General features: G+C 42.3%; 2 long non-coding RNA genes across 3 annotated transcripts; one reads left to right on the top strand and one right to left on the bottom strand.

Annotated features, from left to right (window-relative positions):
* Positions 1 to 1,275: 1,275 nt before the first annotated feature.
* On the top strand, positions 1,276 to 16,289 carry LOC143513773 (uncharacterized). The gene is made up of 3 exons (XR_013130649.1): positions 1,276 to 1,352; positions 14,487 to 14,641; positions 15,289 to 16,289. It is a non-coding gene; the product is annotated as an uncharacterized LOC143513773 (long non-coding RNA).
* Positions 11,635 to 12,465, bottom strand: LOC143513772 (uncharacterized). 2 transcript variants are annotated; one of them, XR_013130647.1, is made up of 3 exons: positions 12,334 to 12,465; positions 12,201 to 12,234; positions 11,635 to 12,057 (listed from the first exon to the last, which is right to left on the bottom strand). It is a non-coding gene; the product is annotated as an uncharacterized LOC143513772 (long non-coding RNA). The 2 variants fall into 2 exon arrangements; XR_013130648.1 differs by having other exon boundaries at positions 12,367 to 12,464.
* Positions 16,290 to 20,193: the final 3,904 nt, after the last annotated feature.

Below are 20,193 nucleotides of genomic sequence, written 5' to 3'. Positions count from 1 at the left end.
GTAATTTCTTTATTAAGACAAAAGCTATCATGTGTTCTTAGGTTCGTCAGCTGTTGATCGTAAAACAACATGCTTAACCTCACGTTATTCCAGAAGTGCAGGAATCTGACATTATGCTCACATCTACTCAGCCCAGCATGGCGGCCTCGCAGCAAATCAAAAGCAGTCATTGGTCTTTGTTGCAGAAAAATACTGGTGAAAATAAACCAAAAACCAGTTGAAAGGCATGGCCAAATTGTGGGATCTGACAGCCAGTCAGCACATGGTATTCGTTTAGTGCTTCTGTTCTACGTAAATATTTTTCGTCAGATGTCAATCGTCTTGCTTGTACTGTTAAAAGTCAAATTGCTCTGTCATGTGACATATCTGTAGTGTGGCTGAAGGAATGCAGACTACGTCCTAGAACCCCCCCTAGCAGTACCCTGGGGCCTGGACAGGGCCTGATTATAGGTGTTTTTAGGACTTTTGTGGCCCTGGTCTATGAAAAAAAAAAACTTGAAACCCTTTAAAATCATGGTAATATAAAAACAACGAATGAATAGGCCAGTTTGAGGCTATGAAACAACATGCTTACACCAATCATAAGGCAATAAGAAAACAAACAAACAAATAAAACAGGACCCACCAGGACTGTAACCTAGCATATGATGGCCATAGTTGGGCATTCCAGCTCTTGTTAATCATCAAAACTCCTTCCCAGGATTTTACTCAAGCTTGCTGGATTTTCTAATTAGTGCAAGCCAGATAAAATTAGTGGAATCAACACAATCCAGGAAGCCTGAGCAAAATCTTGATGAGGACTTTTACTTTCTGAACCAGGAACGCCCACCTCTGATGATGGCTACCAATGACGGCTTGTCCCCGTCTGAAATACATGGTTCATTTAGATGTTTTTCACATTGTCCAATTATTTCATGCTTGATTCTCTTGCCGCAGTTTTTTTTTACAAGACCCCAATGCCAAGTTTCTAGTAAATGTCAGGAAAGCAAACATATTTGTTTTTGTAACGTGTTGTTGTTACCAAGAGACCCTTTGTGTCCTAAGGATTCTGAGGTGTGCTTTTGTTGTCTGTTAATTGCTTCTAGGCGTTATTGTTCAAGGTGCACATCAATTAGTGGAATAATTGCAAACATGTTGTAGGGCCATTGCTGGATTCCTCATTCTTCAGGGTATCGTTTCTCTCAGCACTCTGGGACTCTGGCGGTTTGTCAGTTTTCGGTTGCCTTGGTGATTGTATTTTGAAATCAAATTAGTGTTTACCTGTCCCTGCAGAACAAACAGTGTGCAGCTGTCTCTGTACAAAGGCCTGCACTGAATGACGCTTCTATTCTTAGCCTGGATCTCACTTACTGGTCAGTGTTCCATTGTAGTACATCTAGTTCACTTCAAGGTTAGATTATCTACACTACATACTGTACAACGGAACATCAAGTTACAAATCAGTAAAAAAAAATTTGAACGCTAAATGTTGACATCAAAAGCAGATACTAGCTATTGGAAAGAATGATACATCTAGAAGAATTCTGCTCTTTAAACAGTTTTAATAGATGTTAGTTTCTGTTTTGTTATTTTGTGCCTTAATGCTTATTTGAAATTTGTGGTTGTATGGTTTGGTCTCTGGCATTTTGTACTTAGTAATTTGATTATATATATTAAGTACATATAATGATTATATACAGTTAAATAATAATAAGCATGATTTCTCTCATTAGCAAAAAGTAGTTCTCCTTAGTCACTCTTAAGGAGTCTTGGATAGACTCTTGGATAGATACTGATGGTTTAATAGAGGATCATATATTGTATTGGTTTAATGCACTCTCTCTCGAGAGTGTTCATGGGAAGGCTTCATTTGATTCTTAACCCAGAGATGCCTGTATGAATCAGTGTAGCCAGTCTAAATGCTTGGGTGTTGGTGTGGCTTGGTGCCAAAACTTTACTGGGAGCTTTCATAGACAAACACATTAGAGGCCATGAGTGCTGCCTGTAACATCTGTGACTTCTCCCCCACCTCTACTCAAGCACACACACACACACACACACACACACACACACACACACACACACACACACACACACACACACACACACACACACACACAAAGTTAACACCTACACACTGAGATAGTCTAAAGGCATTTTGTCTGTGCTAATAAATAGATGAACTTTGACTTTAGGGCAAAAATGGCACATACAGTCATCAGATGTCTTTCCAAAAGACTGGTGGTAGAGGATAGAGGGCAGTATCCACGAGATATCATGTTTCCATTTGCTCTTGCTCGGAGTCTTTTCAAAACACCAATTACTGAAAAGAATATATTTTGGTTAGTCTTTTTGATGCATTCATTGACAAGTCTCCCCAACATTTAAGGCCTCCTCCATGTGCTGCAGTTAAATCAGTCACGGAGCCATGTGACAAGCTTCTCTGCTTCCAGCACTCTTTCATTCGCTCGCTGTGATCCTGAGGTCACGAGTGCTACTTTCTGCTCAAGCAGTGGGGAATAACTTTACTGCCTTGTCCTGCCAACCCTAAGAATGCTGACAGAGGGCAGATATTGTGTGTGTGCACATGCATGCATGCACGTAACGTATTTGTGTGTTTTGTTGACATGTGAGCTCGGGGTCAGGGTCAACAGGGAGACCCCGGGACTGGCCCCTAGCTCTGGGTCAGCTGCACTCTGCCTCTGTCACCTCCTGCTTTGACATTCTCACCCCACGCCTCTTTCTGCTGGCCGGTCCCATCTGTCTCACTCTCACTCCTACTGTCTGTCTGTTTTGCCATCTGTTTGGTTCTTTCTGTAGCTTACTATTAGTTCTGCCCGTTTTCTCACTGTGCCTACGAGTGTCTGTCGGTTTTAGTCCGAATGTACCACATCAGCAAGTAGGAGCTGTCTTCACTTGCTTCTTGTAAGATAGATATATCTCCAGACCTTAGTGACAGGGACTATAACTTTCCAGCAGGGATTCCAGTACTACCTTGTCTTCAGTTACTCATCTGAACGCTAAACAGCACCTCATAATTTCACTAAACAGGTTGAATTTTGTTTGGAGTTTGAACTCACTAGAGAAAATCCAATGATTGTTGATGAAATACCACCACTTCAAACTCAAAATCTCAGACCGTACCACTTCAGCTTTGCTTTGGGCCAACTTGGTATCTGAAAGGATGAGCCAGAGTGTTTGTGTGAGGAAAAGACGCTGTGTAGAGTCCTGATCCTCCAGTACAAGAGGCTTGAAGACCCTGCCATAAATACTGCAACCTTCAACATCTCTGCTGTGGTTTCCCCGTCGTGCCACCGCCCCACTGAAGAGATTAGTGAGCAAGGAGCCTCTGTGTTCATTCTTGTTTGGTTAACCTAGCTGGGCCTTGTGTAGTGTTTGTTTACCCACACCATGTGCTCATTTCTGTCTCAGTCAATCCTACCCAGTTCACCCCGTGTGTGTGCGTGTGTGTGTGTGTGTGTGTGTGTGTGTGTGTGTGTGTGTGTGTCTCCACCCAGGTAACCCATGTCCACTATCATTAGCTCTTGTCAATCATCAGCTGGCCTTCGATGTGTCCCCAGTCTCCTCGTGGATTTAAGCTGCAGTGTTTCCCAGACTCTCTGCTTTGTGTACATGTAAGACGACTTTGCAATTTTGCAAGAATTTCATTCTTGTCTGTTTAGTTGTGCTTTTATTTCTGGTTTAGTTATATGAGCGCTCCTCAGTTTCTGTTCCAGAGGTCATTGAAGTAGATGACTTCTGAGTTGTATCTGAAGCCACGTGCCAGGTGTGCTGGATGTGTGTTCACTAAAGCCCATTCATTCTCGCACCTGACACCACCTCTCACGTCTACGTCTGCTTCTACGTCTGCTTCTACGTCATGTTCATGTTTCTCATTTGTGTCTCCATCTCGTGGAAGTGACATTTGCATGCGTACCCTTTACACAAACGCTCTTCGGGGGGGGGAAATTCAGAGAAGCAGGATGTTTTCCACACATTCCATTTCCAAATATTTAGTGTCCAGGCATTTCCAGACATTTTGAGCTTTAAGTTTTACTCTTTGAGTAGAGTGGTATTACGAAGGAAAATATGTTGCAAAGCTTACTTTTTGTAGACTTCCATGGGAGAATGTAGAACTAATTTCATAAATAAATACAGCATATGTAGAAACCCCAGTAGAGCCAATGCAGTATTCTTCACAGTTCGTTGGCTATTACTATGTAAGATAAAGGACAGAAGGCTCATGCTACTTGTCTGGGACTATATTACTGCTCCTCTGAATATTCTGGGTAGGGAAGTGTTTCTGATTCTGTTTTTTTTTTCAGAAAATCATTGAAATTTTGAGCTTAGTAAGATTTGAATATTAACTAGTTCAGGGACTGTGGTATAATGTAGTGCATGGGTTGAAAAATGACCAGAGAAATAAGTAATAGATTACGCATTTAAATCCCTGTATAGAACATCAAATAAAATCAAATAATAAAGATTAAGACAAATGATCATGATCAAATATAACCTACCATTTAATAAATTATATTACCATGTTAAGATGAAACAATTATATGCCAAGAGATGTGAATATTTCACATCTTGGTCTTGGGACCAAGATACAACTGTTTCCTTATAGTCTGTCAGAGATGCACTATGAAATGGTGTTAAGTTGCCCCCACAGGCTTCTGTCTAAAATTGTTCAAGATGGATGTTTTTCTTGGATTTTAAGGTATTGAAAGAGATGCCAATGGTGGTTGGGATTGGAGAAAGTGTGCATGGATCATGTGTCAGGGTTTAAAACAGGGAAAAGTTCAAAGAGTGATGACATGTCCTGATGAGCTAACCTTGAGTTCGGGGCAGATATTTGATCAGCGTGGGGGTCTCCATAAGCCATTGCTGACATAGTGAGAGAAATAAGCATCAGCAAATCTATAATGCCATTATTGCTTTTGTGTCTTTTCTAAAGCCATCAGATGCCATTTCTGTTTACAGTGAAATGTTGTTTTGTTTATTATGAAATAAAATCAGTGGTTCATTATGAATCTGGAATTAAACTTAGCTCCGTTTGTAAGGTATCGAATCATTTGAAAGGGTGCTTGAATTTTGTGTTCCTTATTTGTGCTGTTCTGTTAAATTGGTATTTGGTTAAGCTATTTGAAAGTTTCCTGAACAACCTTACATCTGCATACCTGCACTTACAATAGTGCCACTTAGAAAAAAATACCTCAGAAAAAAAAAACAACTTAATGACTAATATTGTTACTGGCTTTCATTGCTATGTTCACTTTCACCCTTTTGATTACCTGATTGTTATGATGGAAAATCGTTAAATTAGTGCAGCCATACTGTTGACTTCATTATTCCTTTGTTATTCCTCTATGAAATCATAGTGTTGTGTATATAGTCATCACAACTGTTTACAATTACATCACAGAATGTCTTAGGTGTCATTCCTTCTCCACATGCTCAGTTTTAATCAAGCATCTTCACACTCTATTGCCCATCACCACTGTGGTGGTGATGAAAACTCTTTTGTTGACGTTCACTTGCTAAGTGTCTGACATAGTCTTGAAAAGATGACGTCCTCTCTCTCCATGTGGATGGTCACGGAGAGACAGGCGATGGCCCAGGTGTCAGCATTAATTAACAGGTTTTGAAATAGCCTCTCATTCCCTGGGCTTGGCTAGTGCTGTCTATATAGGGGAGTGAACTTGATTTGTGCATGGCATGCACCATGGGGCCCTGGCTTCAGGTTGCCACCGCCCACAACCCAGAAGCCCTATTTAGGCTGTTGGCAGTATGTGAAATTTTAAATTTCATGCACATATAAATCTCTGCTCTGGCGAGAGGGTGGGCAGGTTAGTGGTGCAGCTGGTGCCATTACCACTGCTGGTTTTGCCCCGGTCCCTCGGGGAGCATCGGGGGGCAGTTTGAGCCTCATAACAGGCAGCTGTCAAAGAGAGATGAAAGCCTTTCCTCTCCAAGCCTAGAGTTGTCAAGAAACAGTCCTCCCCTGTGAACAATGCTGACAAACACAGAGAGGCTCAGGCATCTCAGACCTGCCACTTCCTCAAACCTACGACCCCCCCCCACCCACCATCACCACGCTCTGCGACAGCTGTTGTGCTAATAATCTGGTCGCTCTGTAGCCATTCAGCTAATAATCTGGTCGCTCTGTAGCTGTTGGCTGCATCTCATTTCTAGCTCATTTTGATGCTCACAGTTCCAGTCCTTTTCCCCCAGACTCTCATTTCTGTGGGCTGTGCTTCTCTGCACAAGCTGTGGTCAGAGCGCAGATTTCGCCACCTTCGTTGTCTGTCACTTTGGCGTCCCCCGGATCTAATTTGATTGTGGGCAGAGATGTTGTTTTTTTTTTTATTATTATTTCGTGATTGCTCTACTTGGTTATATCCACTTCACATAAAACCCTGGATCGTGACCATTAAACTGCATGTATGATAATTCCTGTCTTAATAGGAGTTCTCATCAGGTCACATTTTACCACCTGCAGATATGAAGTTTGCCTGTTGCTTGTAATAGATGTCTACGCTCATGCTCTTTGAGCAGGAATTCTATATGTCAAGTACACCCAGAGAGGCACGCATGCTCTTGAGTCACACTGTAAATGTATGTCACTCAGTGCTGCCCGTCTTTCAACGAGTACAGATATTAACGGCCTGGATTTACCACCCCCTCTATTCACTTGAGAAATGTGAGTCTGTTACATGAATAGAAACCAGCCAGCAAACTGTGTGTGACCTAACAAATCAGATAATGTGACAGAATCATGATGATCACGTCATTAAAGAGAGGTCACAGAGACTGGTGATAATGGTCTGGAAAGGACATAGTAGGAGTGAATTTTTAGAGTAAAAAAATGTGGGACCTGTAATATGTTCTCAGTGTTTAGACTTGTGGATATGCTGACTGTAAAATGAAACGCTCTAGTCCATGGTCTTGAAAATGTAACGTTACCACAGGTAACCACAGTAACTGCAATCTGAGCATTCATTTGGTGAGGAGTCCTTGTAACACGACCTTGTGTAAAAGATCAAACTAGATGATCTTGTTATCTTTGCTTTTGGAAACCTGTGATATTTCTTGAATCATAAGTAAAGGTTCAGTTGGGAATCGTAGTTTTCTTGGGGTGACCATGGCCTGCATTTGGACAATAGCTGAGACCCACTAATTTAATCACAAATAACAAAGATCTGTGACCAAGTGGCCTCTCACAAATTGCTTTCTTTGTCTGCTAGGAGGGAAGATTTTTTGGGTCTCCCTCTCAGGAATACGCTTTTAGCTATGTCATTACAGCAAGACAGCAATGCAACACAGAGCTAATCTCATTAGCTGTCTTCTAATCTGGCACAGAACGGAACGTTTAATGCAGTCCCAAGCCTCAAGGCTTTGAGACAAGTGTTGAAATTATGCATCTATGTCTTCTTGAACAGAGATTTTGGCTGGACCTGTTTTTAAAGCTGTTCTGACAAAGCTCTTTGGCAGTGCACAGACTTGACAAAGTCAACACTTTTTCAAAGCAAGTTTGTTGTCAATAACAAGTGTAAAAATTAGTCATGCATTCACATGCATGCATTCAGATCCCAGTTCAATTTGCCTATGCATCAATGTAGTCTTTCCTCTTCAGACAGTATATAGTCATTCAGTTGAATGGAAGTTTGAGTACAGTCTGGGATATTAATGCTCTTTTCAATCATGCTCTAGGCTCTAGCCACCAAGCCACAATCACAGATGTGTCCCCACACAGCCCCCCTCTCTCGATCTATGAAATAAAGGCTGGTGGCTCTGCTGCACCATCCCTTACACAAAATGGCACCACCACCACACCTCTGGACCTGCCGGACCCACCGCCATCACACCTCTGGACCTGCCGGACCCACCACCACCACACCTCTGGACCTGCCGGACCCACCACCACCACACCTCTGGACCTGCCGGACCCACCGCCACCACACCTCTGGACCTGCCAGACCTGCCGCGCCTTCCATTTTTCCGATGATTTTCTGACGACACATAAGTACTAAATGAAAGTACTTACTTCACTTATCACAATTATGCACCATTGACTTCTAAGACGTGTAGTTATTACCTATCATTTCCAAATGACCCCTTGCTGAGTGACTTGACATTTGGTAAAGGGAGCCAAGGAATGTTTCTGCATGTCAGAATGGTAAAGCGATCCCTCTCCATCCCAGATATCACCTGCCCTAGCTGGACACCATGAGGTGGTTTGGGACAGATGCTACAGGAATCATATGCATAACCTAGATCCAACCTAAATCTCCAGACTGATTGTTGTTGTCCTTTGCTAATTGCTAATGAAACTAGAATGATAAAAAAAACATTGGCTACAGGTGGTGTTGCAGCAGGATCTGAACAATTCCAAAGTCGTGCTCGTCTCTGCCATTGTTTGAACGACTGGCCAAAAGGTGAAACGATTGTGTTCTTTCAGATTTGAGAAGCTAGTCAACACACCGTGACCTCCGTACCAGACGTACATCTGTGTGTTTTGAGGTCGTTTTTGAGTGATGCTTTTCTGCTGCACTAAGCTTTTAGTCCCAGTAAAAGTCATCGCAGTTACAGACGCCACAGACGTGATGAAAACCGCCCACAGACGTTTAATCAGTCTGTAGCATCAGAGGGAAAAACCTGAGTCACGATAGAAGAGGTGCATGGTGATTACGGTCTGCGAGGCTGTCCAAACACGCCTCAGTCTACGAGGAAGACTCCTTTAAGTCAGTGTCTATAGCTTTAAACTGAAAAAGCACTCCTATTTCTCACAAGTGCTCTTTGCTTTCTTTATTTATCAGCCTTCTGTGCAAAGTGGGACTGAAAGCACATACCATTTAACATTTATTTCATTTGAATCAAGCACACTTAACACTTAACTGCTCCATCTTCCATTTCCAAGTTCCCCCTACTCTCATCTTTGCTCCTCATAATGCATAATGCAGTGGCCATATATACTGGTGGTTACATCTGCAAAAGCTCTGTACCAAAGAGGTCTCGTTTCTGCGGTTTCTCAGATTTGGAAGCAAAGGCACCATTGATTGTGACCTCTAAAAATACAAGTTAGCAATGAGACTACTAATAGTGAATCACACTTCTGGTGTATGCTACACTAGCTATGGAGGTGAATGCATACCTTAAGCTTACCTACCCCTTTGGAGAGATTTTTGGAGAGCGTTTCAGTACCTCTACGTCAGGTCTTATTCATGCTTCTGCTTATTTATAACATATGACGCATATCAAACATCAGCCAGTCGCTCTCCTGCAAAATACATATTATGTAAGTGAGGTTTATTTATAGAGATCATTTCAAATGTGCAGTACAGCATGTTGTACACAGTCAAGAACAGAAGGTAACAAATAACATCAAGAAAAACACAAGAGAACAAAAACACACACACACACACACACACACACACACATGCGTCACTCTACTCGTGGCACTGAAATGATGGAGAGAAGAGAGAGACGGTTTAGGTTTTCATGCCCTAATTTGGGCCACGTCACTGTGTTGTGAGGCATAAAAAGTGCAAAGTGTATCAAGAGACGCATGTCACACAGATGCAGGAATAGTCAATCCACTGCAAGAGCAAGTCAACGTACTCTCCCAGATTCTCCGTCCCTGACATGCACACAGGGTGTCGGTTTTACACTGGAACCGTGCGTCTCTTTGCAAAAGTTACATCGACTATGTCTATATGAGCAAACAGGCACCTTGACTTAGCATGCTGTTTCCTCATCATGCACTTCTGAGAAGGTAAATGGCCCATTCCAGCACATTTAGAATAGCCATCGATTGCAGTCTGTAGAATGTAGAATGACCTCGTCCCACACTGGACCTGTCTTACACGCCAAGACCTTTACAGTCAGTCCTTAACATGGCATCGGGTGACAACACAGGGATTATTCCACAAAGATCCTCCCTCCCAGGATAGCACAGCAAGAGTATATTTAGCCTGACTTGATGCATAGCCAGAATAATACAGAGTCTGACAGCTATTTCCCACCCCTTTGCCCCTATGATGCTCCCAGTGAGCGGCTCATACTTACCCTGATCCAGGGCAAGACTAGAAAAGCTTTGGGAGGTGAAAGGTACAACATTTCAATTTTTTTTCTTTTTTCCCCTTTCAGCCCTATAACATTAGATACACTTAGTGGCCTTGGGATAGATGACAGTGTTCACTTTATGGGCTGTCAAGGATACTTTGAACTGCCATAGGATAGCCTGATCCTGTCTGACACAGCATCTGAATCATTATCTCAAGATATGTCCAGGTCAATTTTTGGGTCAAAAATTTTGGCCTTTTTAACACTGGCATAAAAGGTCATGTCTGTGCAATATTATGCACTGGGAAACAAAATTGAAGAATCAAATAAAGAATATTGAAAAATCAAACCGCTCTCACCCCACTATGCGTTGATGTGTAAGAGCTGTGGCTTGAGACTATTTTCCTGCACAGTAATTTGATTCAGAGCGGTGGAAAAGATCGGGACTGGCAGGTCATTCTCTATGCACAGCTGGGGCTAATGGAAGAATCTACCGGCCATCGTATATGAATTCTCTCGTAGGCCCGTTGTGACCCAAACACGCGGGGACGCAGGTCTGTAGGCACCTCTAACACAATGCCCATTCATTTACTGGTACAGCTTTTCGGGTTAGTGCCACCCCTCTCCTGCCCTTTACTCCACCTGTGGCACCTGCTCGCTTGCATGTGATACGTGTGGCACATAGAGGCCTGTAGGTTTTAGCTCTTAGTAAAGCCCGCATGTCGTGTGCCATATCTGATGCTGCATGCAGCTCCGCACGCCCATGATCTAAGTTTATCGTCTGGAAAGTACCATGTGGAGATGGTGTCAGACTGAGTCTGGAACATTGACACCTTCCTTCTTGTGAATCACAAGAGTTCATGTTTGCGCTTAATGGTTATGCAATTGGCAGTGCTTTAATAAGCTTTGGAAATATAGTGCGAACCTTCTAATGTGCCTGTTTCTCTTATTTGTAAAGAAAAGGACAAATTCTGTAACAAAGTAAGTTTTGAAAACAGCTGTGTACACTTATAGTGACGTGAAGTGATCAAGCAGAGTAGATATACTGTACTTCATCTGAATAGGAAAACTGTAAACCTTTATGAAGTAAACCGTTTCTTGTGGCTTTTGATAGACATTGTCCAAGACCTCACTTACCCTGCCAGACCGAGGTCATTCTGTCCGCCAATCTAATTCAGCCTGGACTTGGCTCCACACACGGTCTGTAATAAGAGTTCAATGGGGTCGGCCAGCGAACCAGGAGGAGGATGCTTGCCCATACGCTACAACAGTAACATGATACCACTGAGCGGTCAAATGGATTAGAGGATATCTCAGAATCCTAACAAAACTAATCCTGGCTTCATCATAACACGCAGATGTCACTGTCCCAGTTGTACAGCGAGCAGTGGACTGGTTAGGTTTCCACGTAGCAGTGCCTTCGCAAGGCTTGGGTACATTATGCTTGCAGGACCCAGTAAGTGTGTTTCTGAGCAGGGCTATTTCTGTCTGTACAATGGAGCCTCATGCGTTCCTTAACTCTTTCCCCCTCTGGTTTAAAGTGTGTCAGATACAAAGGACAAAGAGTCATTCTATACAATATGAGCACTTGTATTTCACTGTTACTATGATATACACATACGAGCCTGAGGGTACATGAAAGTGAAGGGAATATAATGTGTTGGAAAAATCTTGCACGAACATGTGAAACACTCATTGCAGTCATTGTAGTTCCCACTGTTACAGGTTACAGTATTTACAGCACAGCCATCAGTTTGGGAGGCCAAACAGTTTTATCCACTCCAGTGTTTATAAAGATGACCAGCACATCTCTCAAACTTCTGACCACAAAGCGTCAGGCATCTCTTTTGCGTCTCTACAGTGAGTCCCTCCCTGCAGCCCTTCCTCTCTGTACCACCGGAGCCCCGGAGATCGTCCAGAATGCATCTTCACTGCTTGTTCTTAACCTCCTTCAGGTACTCCCACGTCACACCCGAGCTGTGTTCCTTCCACTGGCACAGGGGTAGCTGCTTGCTTTAGAGCAAAAAGAGATGCGTCAAAGCGTTTCTCTGTCCTGCCATGAAGGCAATGGGATGGGTTTCCCCTGGCAGTCCCCTGACTATCCAGCTGAAACACTGACTTAGCACATTTGATCAACATAAAATCTTAAGGCTCACCTCTTCACTGAGTCACTGAGCACATAAATATGCACTGAAACAAACAAACAAAACACATTTTACTGTATTGTTTACTCTAGCTACTCTAGGACTGTACTAGTATTCTGACATAGATAGTATTCTCAACACTGACCTATCCATTCTCACAGGAAGGATAGAGACTTACAAAGCACTTCTGTATGAGGTGAAGGATAACCTCCCAGCTTTACTACACTAGCATACAGATATTCCATTAGCTGGTGCTTGGCATCTTTCTACTGCCAATGAAAGTCCAGCTAACTGATTATGCAGACCAACAGCCAAAGGTGTCGCATGGCTGGAACATGACCGTGAACCGTGAACGGGTGCTAATGGCTACACCACAGCACTGTTCAGCCTTGTTTAACCCCCTGAAGCAACTGCTCTGGCATGCTCTTCAACCCAGATTACGTTTCAAAAGGAATCAGGCATAACAGCAGCAGATGCATACGCATGCGAGGATGCAACATTATTATATTCACAACAGGTGTGCACACGGCATGCCGTCCTGCTTTGTTCTGACACCAGACACAATTCAAAACCTCGCACTTACGATTCCAATGACACAGCTGCCTTCACAAAAAAATATCATCATCTGTTTCACCAGATTATCCATAGCCTCCATAAGCATGTGTCATGGCTGTGCATTTATTTATATCTTACTTCTTAGAGCTATCATCAACCGAGTGAGTTCTAACGTTTCACAGTTTGAGCTTTGGTCTTCACTTGTGCCAGTCTTTCTCAGTTACCATACAAAAAAATGATGGTGTAATAATCTCGTTACATAGGAAATGAGTACCGAAGATTGCATCACGTGGATTATATTCCAATAATACAGATAAGACTCCATCAGTATTGTTTATCACAACTATTAAGTCGTTATTACAAGTATCTTCCACAGCAGCAAAAATAAGCCCTGTATCCCCAACTTCCAACTGTTGACATGCTTGTGAAACATTTGACTTTTTTTTTTCATTTTTCATACATTTGTCAGAAGGAAGAATTCATGACAGTAGACCTCTAAATATAAAGTTGCTTTGCCATTCCTGCTCAGGAATAGGCTTGTTGCCATCGTAGCAGGTGTAAGACTGGAACAGAAGCTCACTTTCTGGTGCTCCGACTCTTTCGGAGTCCCTGGAGGTGCGTCTCTGGAGGCTTCCGTTACAGTCACCTGTCAGAGACGTTAGACCGTTGGCTCACTGTAACCCACAAACTATGTCTTTATGCTATCATGGAGAATTTCTATGTGAGAAATAGAGGAGTTTTCTCCACCTGACGTTTTTGCTAAATATGATTCTGTACTTTCACACACCTCAAAGAGTGTCAAAGAGAGGCCTCCATTCAAAGAGTCAGTGACTTTTCAAGGACATGCACACAATATGGGTCTGTCCCAGAAACTAGTGAGCTACCTATGTAGGCAATAAATATGTAGGCAGCTGTGTAAGTAGGCAGCGTTATAACTGACACCCATCCTCATAAAGCAGACTATTGAGGCTCTCTAGCAATTTCACCACTCGCCCACGTATGTGACCGGTGTTTATTTACCTGTTTCTAGCATTGTCTCAGTGTTTTAGCATGATGAATTTTCCTCATTACATTTTATTGCGAACAATCTCAAATTTATAAACTACTTGTTGTGAATGAATGAATGTTCAATTTATATAGTGCCTTTCAGGATACCCAAGGCGCTTTACAATTGTTAACACAGGTACAAATCACAGACAACCAATCACACACACACCGGCTAGGAAGCTAGGAAGTTTGTTAGCCAGCTGGCTATCAACAACTTGAGCAGCTTGATGCTTCTGTTATAGGCCTTCTAACTCCGCTAGCATATTCCGAGAGCATAAATGCTAATCCCTGTGTATAAAACGGCAAAAATGGTCACAAACTAGCATAAGAGGGAAAATAAATGCTATGTTATTTTATATTAAGAAATATATTTTAAAATATTTCTTGAAATTTTTAGAAACAGCAGAGATCATTCATTTGAAAATTTTACATTATTGACAATATAGTGGGAAAAGTGCTGATTCATAGACATATTGACTAAGAAAAGGACTGGGAATAACACAGTAGATAACAATCACATAAAACTCAATACAATCTAGCTATCGTCGTTTACTGGTTCATAGCATGATTTCATTGGAATATAAACCTTCAGTTTGTACATGCCATTATCTTATTTACAGTAATACAACTAAATTCATCCCTCAATTATTTGTACTTTTTTATAAGGTTCTCTCTCTCTCTCTCTCTTTACTGTAGACAGAAATCCCCTAGTGTCTCTTGTCCTCAGAGACAGGATAAAGAGAGATGTCTTTGTTCTACGTACATCTAACAGATAGGCTGCTGTCCTCCTGTTACAGCAGAAGGCACTTTGCACTGCCGTTATTCCATAACAACAAACCCTGCCTTATCAGGTAATAAGTAACAATGACGTCTTTATCTCTACTAACAATAATAAGAGACTCTTGTGTCCAGGGCCTGTTGGTGCCACTATCATATAATTTTATGATCTGATGCAGCATACAGTAGCACCTTAGTTCACCCATGTGGCACTGTGCAGTAATGAATGAGGAATATACTCTGATGTCACGTTATTTTACAAAATGAATTTTGTTCCATAACAAATCTGCACTGATAAAACACTCCAATGACAGCTAATTTTTCGAAGCACATTTTAATTTAATGCCCTTGTGTTTTGTAAATATTTGTAAATTTGGTAGGTACGTATTTTTTATCTCCTTGGCCCTTTAGTGTGGTTTTCATTCTCTGTCAGTATAAGTGTTCTACACCAAAGAGTCTATTGTGAGGAAATCATACCATGAAATTCAGTGAGGAATTAGCAGGAGTCGCAGTAACAACACTGATTTCTTGTTGGCTATCTGATGTTTTCTGTTCAGATTTGACCTGGTGTTCCTCTTTACCCTCTGTTCCCTCAGCACATCTTAAGAATTTAAGGAGTTTTGTGGAATTAATCTGTATTCACCACTGTGCTTAATCAGTGGAGATTCAAAGGCAGGATGCTTGGAATGAGATAATGATGAGCTGTGGCTCTCCCACACAGATGGGCTGCCGAGCTCTGCTTCCTGGCTCCTGGTGCTGGGAGTGGTGTTCAAGCAGAGCGGTCTTCACTCTGCCAGGATCACTGGAAGTCGGCCAAGCTAGTGGAACTGTCTTCATTGTTCTTCAGTGCTTCAGTGTTCTTCAGTGGTCTTCATTGTTCTTCGGTATTCTTCAATGCTTCAGTGTTCTTCAATGTTCTTCAAGTTCTTCAAAGCTTCAGTGTTCTTCAATGTTCTTCATTGCTCTTCAGTGTTCTTCAATGATTTGGTGTTCTTCTGTGCTCCTGTTATGTTACTTTTACAGGTTTGCAATGTCGCTGAATTAAGCGGACAAAAAAGCTACAATAACAATGTTGTTGTAATTACGATAAGTCAATTGAGAATTCACTTTAACACATCATAAACACTCACTAACTACTATCACTATTAGATATATCTATATTATAGATAGAGTCCATATAACAATATTAACCATTTACCATACCATATGCCTAATATACTAATCTGGTGTTATAAGTTTGATGTGGACATGGAGGATAATTGAAATTGTGCATATATTGTAATTTGTATTGTATTATAACTATAACTACAACTAATGTCAATGATGGGTGAATGTATGTAAAACAGTGAGACATGTTATAAAAACAATATGCAAACTAGATTCCAGAAAAAAAAAACAGGATGAGACTGTGTTGAGTGGTGGAGTAACAGAATGTGTACTGTCATCAGAGGAGAGCACAGGAGCCTGTAGACAGACCACGGAGGCAATCCATGACATGGACACTGGTGCAGGTTACGGTATCCAGCTCAACCTGGGCTGTATGTACAGTGCATGTGGAAGGTTATTGAGGGCTTTAGTTAGACAACATGGATGGATACGTGAGCTGGAGGTATTTGTAGTGCAAACCGCTTGCTTCTAGATATCAGTGCATGTAATATCTCGATATCATATCACTCTAATGATACAACTTTATATGACTGTGATTGCTATTGGAATGATTTATTTGAGAAAAAAAAAGTGCTACTGGAATTTAGATTTGAGGAAAAAAAGTGAGCGTTTTCACGCTTGCATGATATTCTGAGTATACTCCTAACATAAACATGAGAAGTCAATGTCAAGAATCTAACTCAAAGTTGAAATTTGACTCTGAGCTGTCCTGCCCCAGTTCCAGGGTGGATATAATATCCTGAGAAATGAATGTGAAATGGATGATGGCTCTCAGAATAGAGCAGGGTCAAAAAAGAGATGGAGTCAGCACCCAGGACCCATGTTGGGACTCAGTATGGAGAAGACCCCCTTCTCTTTCCTGCAAGGCGTTCCCACCACGGCCCACAACAAGACCAGCTGGGTACCTGCAGAAAGGCTGCACGTCTTTCGGCGTGAATGATGCTCCAGAGAGAAAATGTGGTCGGGAGACCGCAGGCCCCTCACTGGACGCCTGTAAACGCCCGTAAGTGCAGACCCTGTGTGTGGAGTGCCAGAGAGCCTTTCCCCGGGATTGTGTTTCAGCGAGCTATAAAGTGTGCTGGGCCATATCCTCGCATAGTTTTGGTCATGGAGGCTCGGTTCTTGGCTCGAGGCAGATTCCCAACGAAACCCAGCCTTTGTCTTCACCCATCTCCCCCTCTCTGCTCTCCATTTACGTTGGGCCAGCAGGCCTGCCAAAGCCTTGGAGCGGAGCTGCCACTCAATTACCAGACTTTGATACTTCCAAGGCTCATTACGGAGACAGCTCATGCTTCTCTACACTGCTGATAGACGTGAGGTGTCTCCAGTCCTTTATTCTATTTTTTAAGCACTAGATATAATGTGACACATCAGTCTAAACAACCAACAAACAATATGTCAAAAGCGTAAACATTTTTTAACACTACTTTGGGCTGATACGGATCTATAAAATCTGTTTCATATCGTAAAATGTGTCAAAGTAAGTTGCAGACTGTGCTGTCGATATGAATATATAATATGCTCTTTAGGTGTAGTATCCATCTATCAGTGAATCCACTGTGATTAACTTATTTCCAGTCTTTCTCACACTATTATACTATAATATTATATGTAAACGATATTATATAATTTATGGATTCTTATATAGTTGGGAATGCTATGTCCATCCAAAGTGATCTTTGTAGTCAGGAATCAGAAACAAGCTACTCTCTCGTGTCCTCCTGACCACTGGAGGAAGGATCACGTGCTGGCCTTTTCCCTAGATCGGCACGTGATGTTCTAGAGCACAGTTCTAGCTTCCCATCACTACAGAACACAGCGAGTACATCTGGACTTAAACACGTCCGCACAAACGCACCAGTGTTCAAGGCCCTCAACTGAAACCCAACTGGTTTTTTTTTTCTATCTATATTTATCGAATACTAAAGAGAAATGAAACATTTGCACCAAACATGCACACACACACACACACACACACACACACACACACACACACACACACACACACACACACACACACACACAGACCCTGTACACAGATGTATCTTTTCTCATGCAATGAGGCAGTGTCTGATGTCTGTGCTGCTGACACCTAGCGACTAGCACAGAAAGAGAACAGAAGCTGCATCTGAATGATTCATGCTGTGTTTGAATGACCCACAGGGGATATATGTGCCACAATAAACAGCTGCATCAACAACAATAACAACAACAAAACAAGCATGACAACGCACAAACACAGCCATGTCTTATGTTTCAGCATGTATGTCACTGAAACATTTAAGGCACTCTTAGAACACGATTGTAATATCGCTTTCATCTTGCTATCCTGCACTTTAAAATGATCATTTAAAATTGAAAATAAGTGGAATCTGTGCCTGTTCTGCAGATAATCCAACACTTCAAAATAAGTTTGTAGAAGGGCGTGTTAAGTGTACCTATGAATGTAATATGTGTTCTCGTCTGCCAGGAGTATTGGGTGTCTCCATTCTTTACATGCCCGTCCTGATGTATTGGATGTGAGCCTATTGCAGTATTACAGTACGGCGTGTCCCCTTTCATCTATGTGCATGAAATGAATTACAGCTTGTGTTGGTGTCGTCGGGATTAGACCATTCATCTTGGAGCAAAATGATGAGCGCCTAAGAGAATCATTCTTATGCTCCAACAACCCCCCACCCACCCCCACCCCCCGGCAACAGGCTGATGCTACGAGGTGCAGGCACATATCAGTGAAAGTAGGTTAGAGTGCACGACAACCACAAACGCCGATATTTGTTCAGAATTCCGTTGCGGAGGTTTCGATTACAGCTCCCTTGTCATTTTAGTTCGCAGTACGTCACACCGGCAGCGTCTTCAAACGCGCCGCAGAGTGCCGGGCTGTGTCACGCATTAACTGAACAACCCCGTGTGTCCTTTACTCACGCGAGGAGCAGCACGCCTCTCCTTTGTCATGCGTGCCGTTTGTCGTCACGCGCGGATCACATTACGGTGTGCACGTGAGGCGCAGGGAACAAACTCCACGCGCTGACCCAGAGAAAAGCCTTCATAATTAATGATGTTCAGGCAGATAAGCCCAGAGCTCAAGGAAGGAAGGCTGAAGGAAGTTCATTGCTAACACTTATGCCTATGCTTGGTAATACACGGTGCAATTACGGGCTGCAATAGCTTTTTTGATTTCACTTTCACCTAAAGCTTTGTCGGTCTGAATCTTGTCTTAGTCGCATTGTCATCAGTTCTTCTGTGCACACATTATAGAATTGTGTGAAAATATTGCATAACAATATTCTGATCTGATCAAATAAAAAATATACATATATTTTATATCAAAAAATATTCTAAGGAAAAAAACCCAATGAAAAACAGGAAGGTTCTAGAAATGCACATTATGAATGCCATGGCTTTGCAAGAGGTGGTTGGAGGGTCCCGTGCTAATGAGCTCACCCTGAGGAGCAGATGGGCATCATGGATGGTAGGGTCCAGAGTGGGGCCCGTTAAACAGCAGACTTACACAGAACCGAGCCTCTTATGCCATGATGCAATATTCAAGGGCTTACAATTGTTGCCAAAGGTTGTGGTGAACTAATTCACCCGATAAAAAGCACCCACGCCAAGACGGCAATTAACGTAAACAAGCAACTAAGATCTCAAATTGTGTGGGCCTTATAACCGAGGTGTGTAATGCTATCTGCAAAGGGCCTGGTGCGGCTCCAGGCATACGTCCCAACTAAACAGGAATCAGGTGCACACCTGATTCCACCTGTGTAATCAATTGATCTCAGTAATCAGACATTAGTGACAGTTAATTGGCCGTATCAGGTGTCCCCCCTGCTTGGTTGGATTAAGACCTGTAGCACTTCTGGCTACTTCTAGGCTGGGTGGGACACGCTTGTAAATAAACAAACAATACCTTGTAAATACCAAGCAAACAAACAAACGCTTTATTTGCAGATTACCAGAAAAAGGAGATTTGCATTTTAATATAATTGCTGCTGTGCAATTTGGGGTTGAGGGTGGGTTGTTATGTTAATCGTTTTTAAAACAGGTTGGTTTTCTCCGAGCTTCATTAAATGAACCTGTTTATAACCGTTTCTCATAACAGCAGTTATTGTTTCTTCTTTTGCTTGTAGGGCATTGCTGTGATTGTGGCCCAGGGACACCGCTGGGTACAGCGCCACCGCTGGGTACAGCCCGGCCCATGTTTGCACGGTGTCAGTGCTGCAACAACAATCTCAAATTGCTGTTGTATCCCTGGGCCCTTAAAGTGTGCATGTAAGGTGTCTGAGGTAACTCGTTGGGTGCAGTGTTATATATCTCCCTTGAGGTGTGTGGTGTAGGTTACACTTGAATGAGTGGAAGTTTGATTTGTAATTATTCTATATTCAAGTCCATTTGTGTTATACAATCTGTCACATTTGCCATTCTTGTGAGGTGGTACAGTAAGCTTCACTTCTGGCTT

This window comes from Brachyhypopomus gauderio, chromosome 5, assembly GCF_052324685.1.
Source record: "Brachyhypopomus gauderio isolate BG-103 chromosome 5, BGAUD_0.2, whole genome shotgun sequence".
Classification (NCBI taxonomy): Eukaryota; Metazoa; Chordata; class Actinopteri; order Gymnotiformes; family Hypopomidae; genus Brachyhypopomus; species Brachyhypopomus gauderio.
Note: the sequence above shows the minus strand (reverse complement) of the source record. Positions and strands in the feature narration are given on the sequence as shown.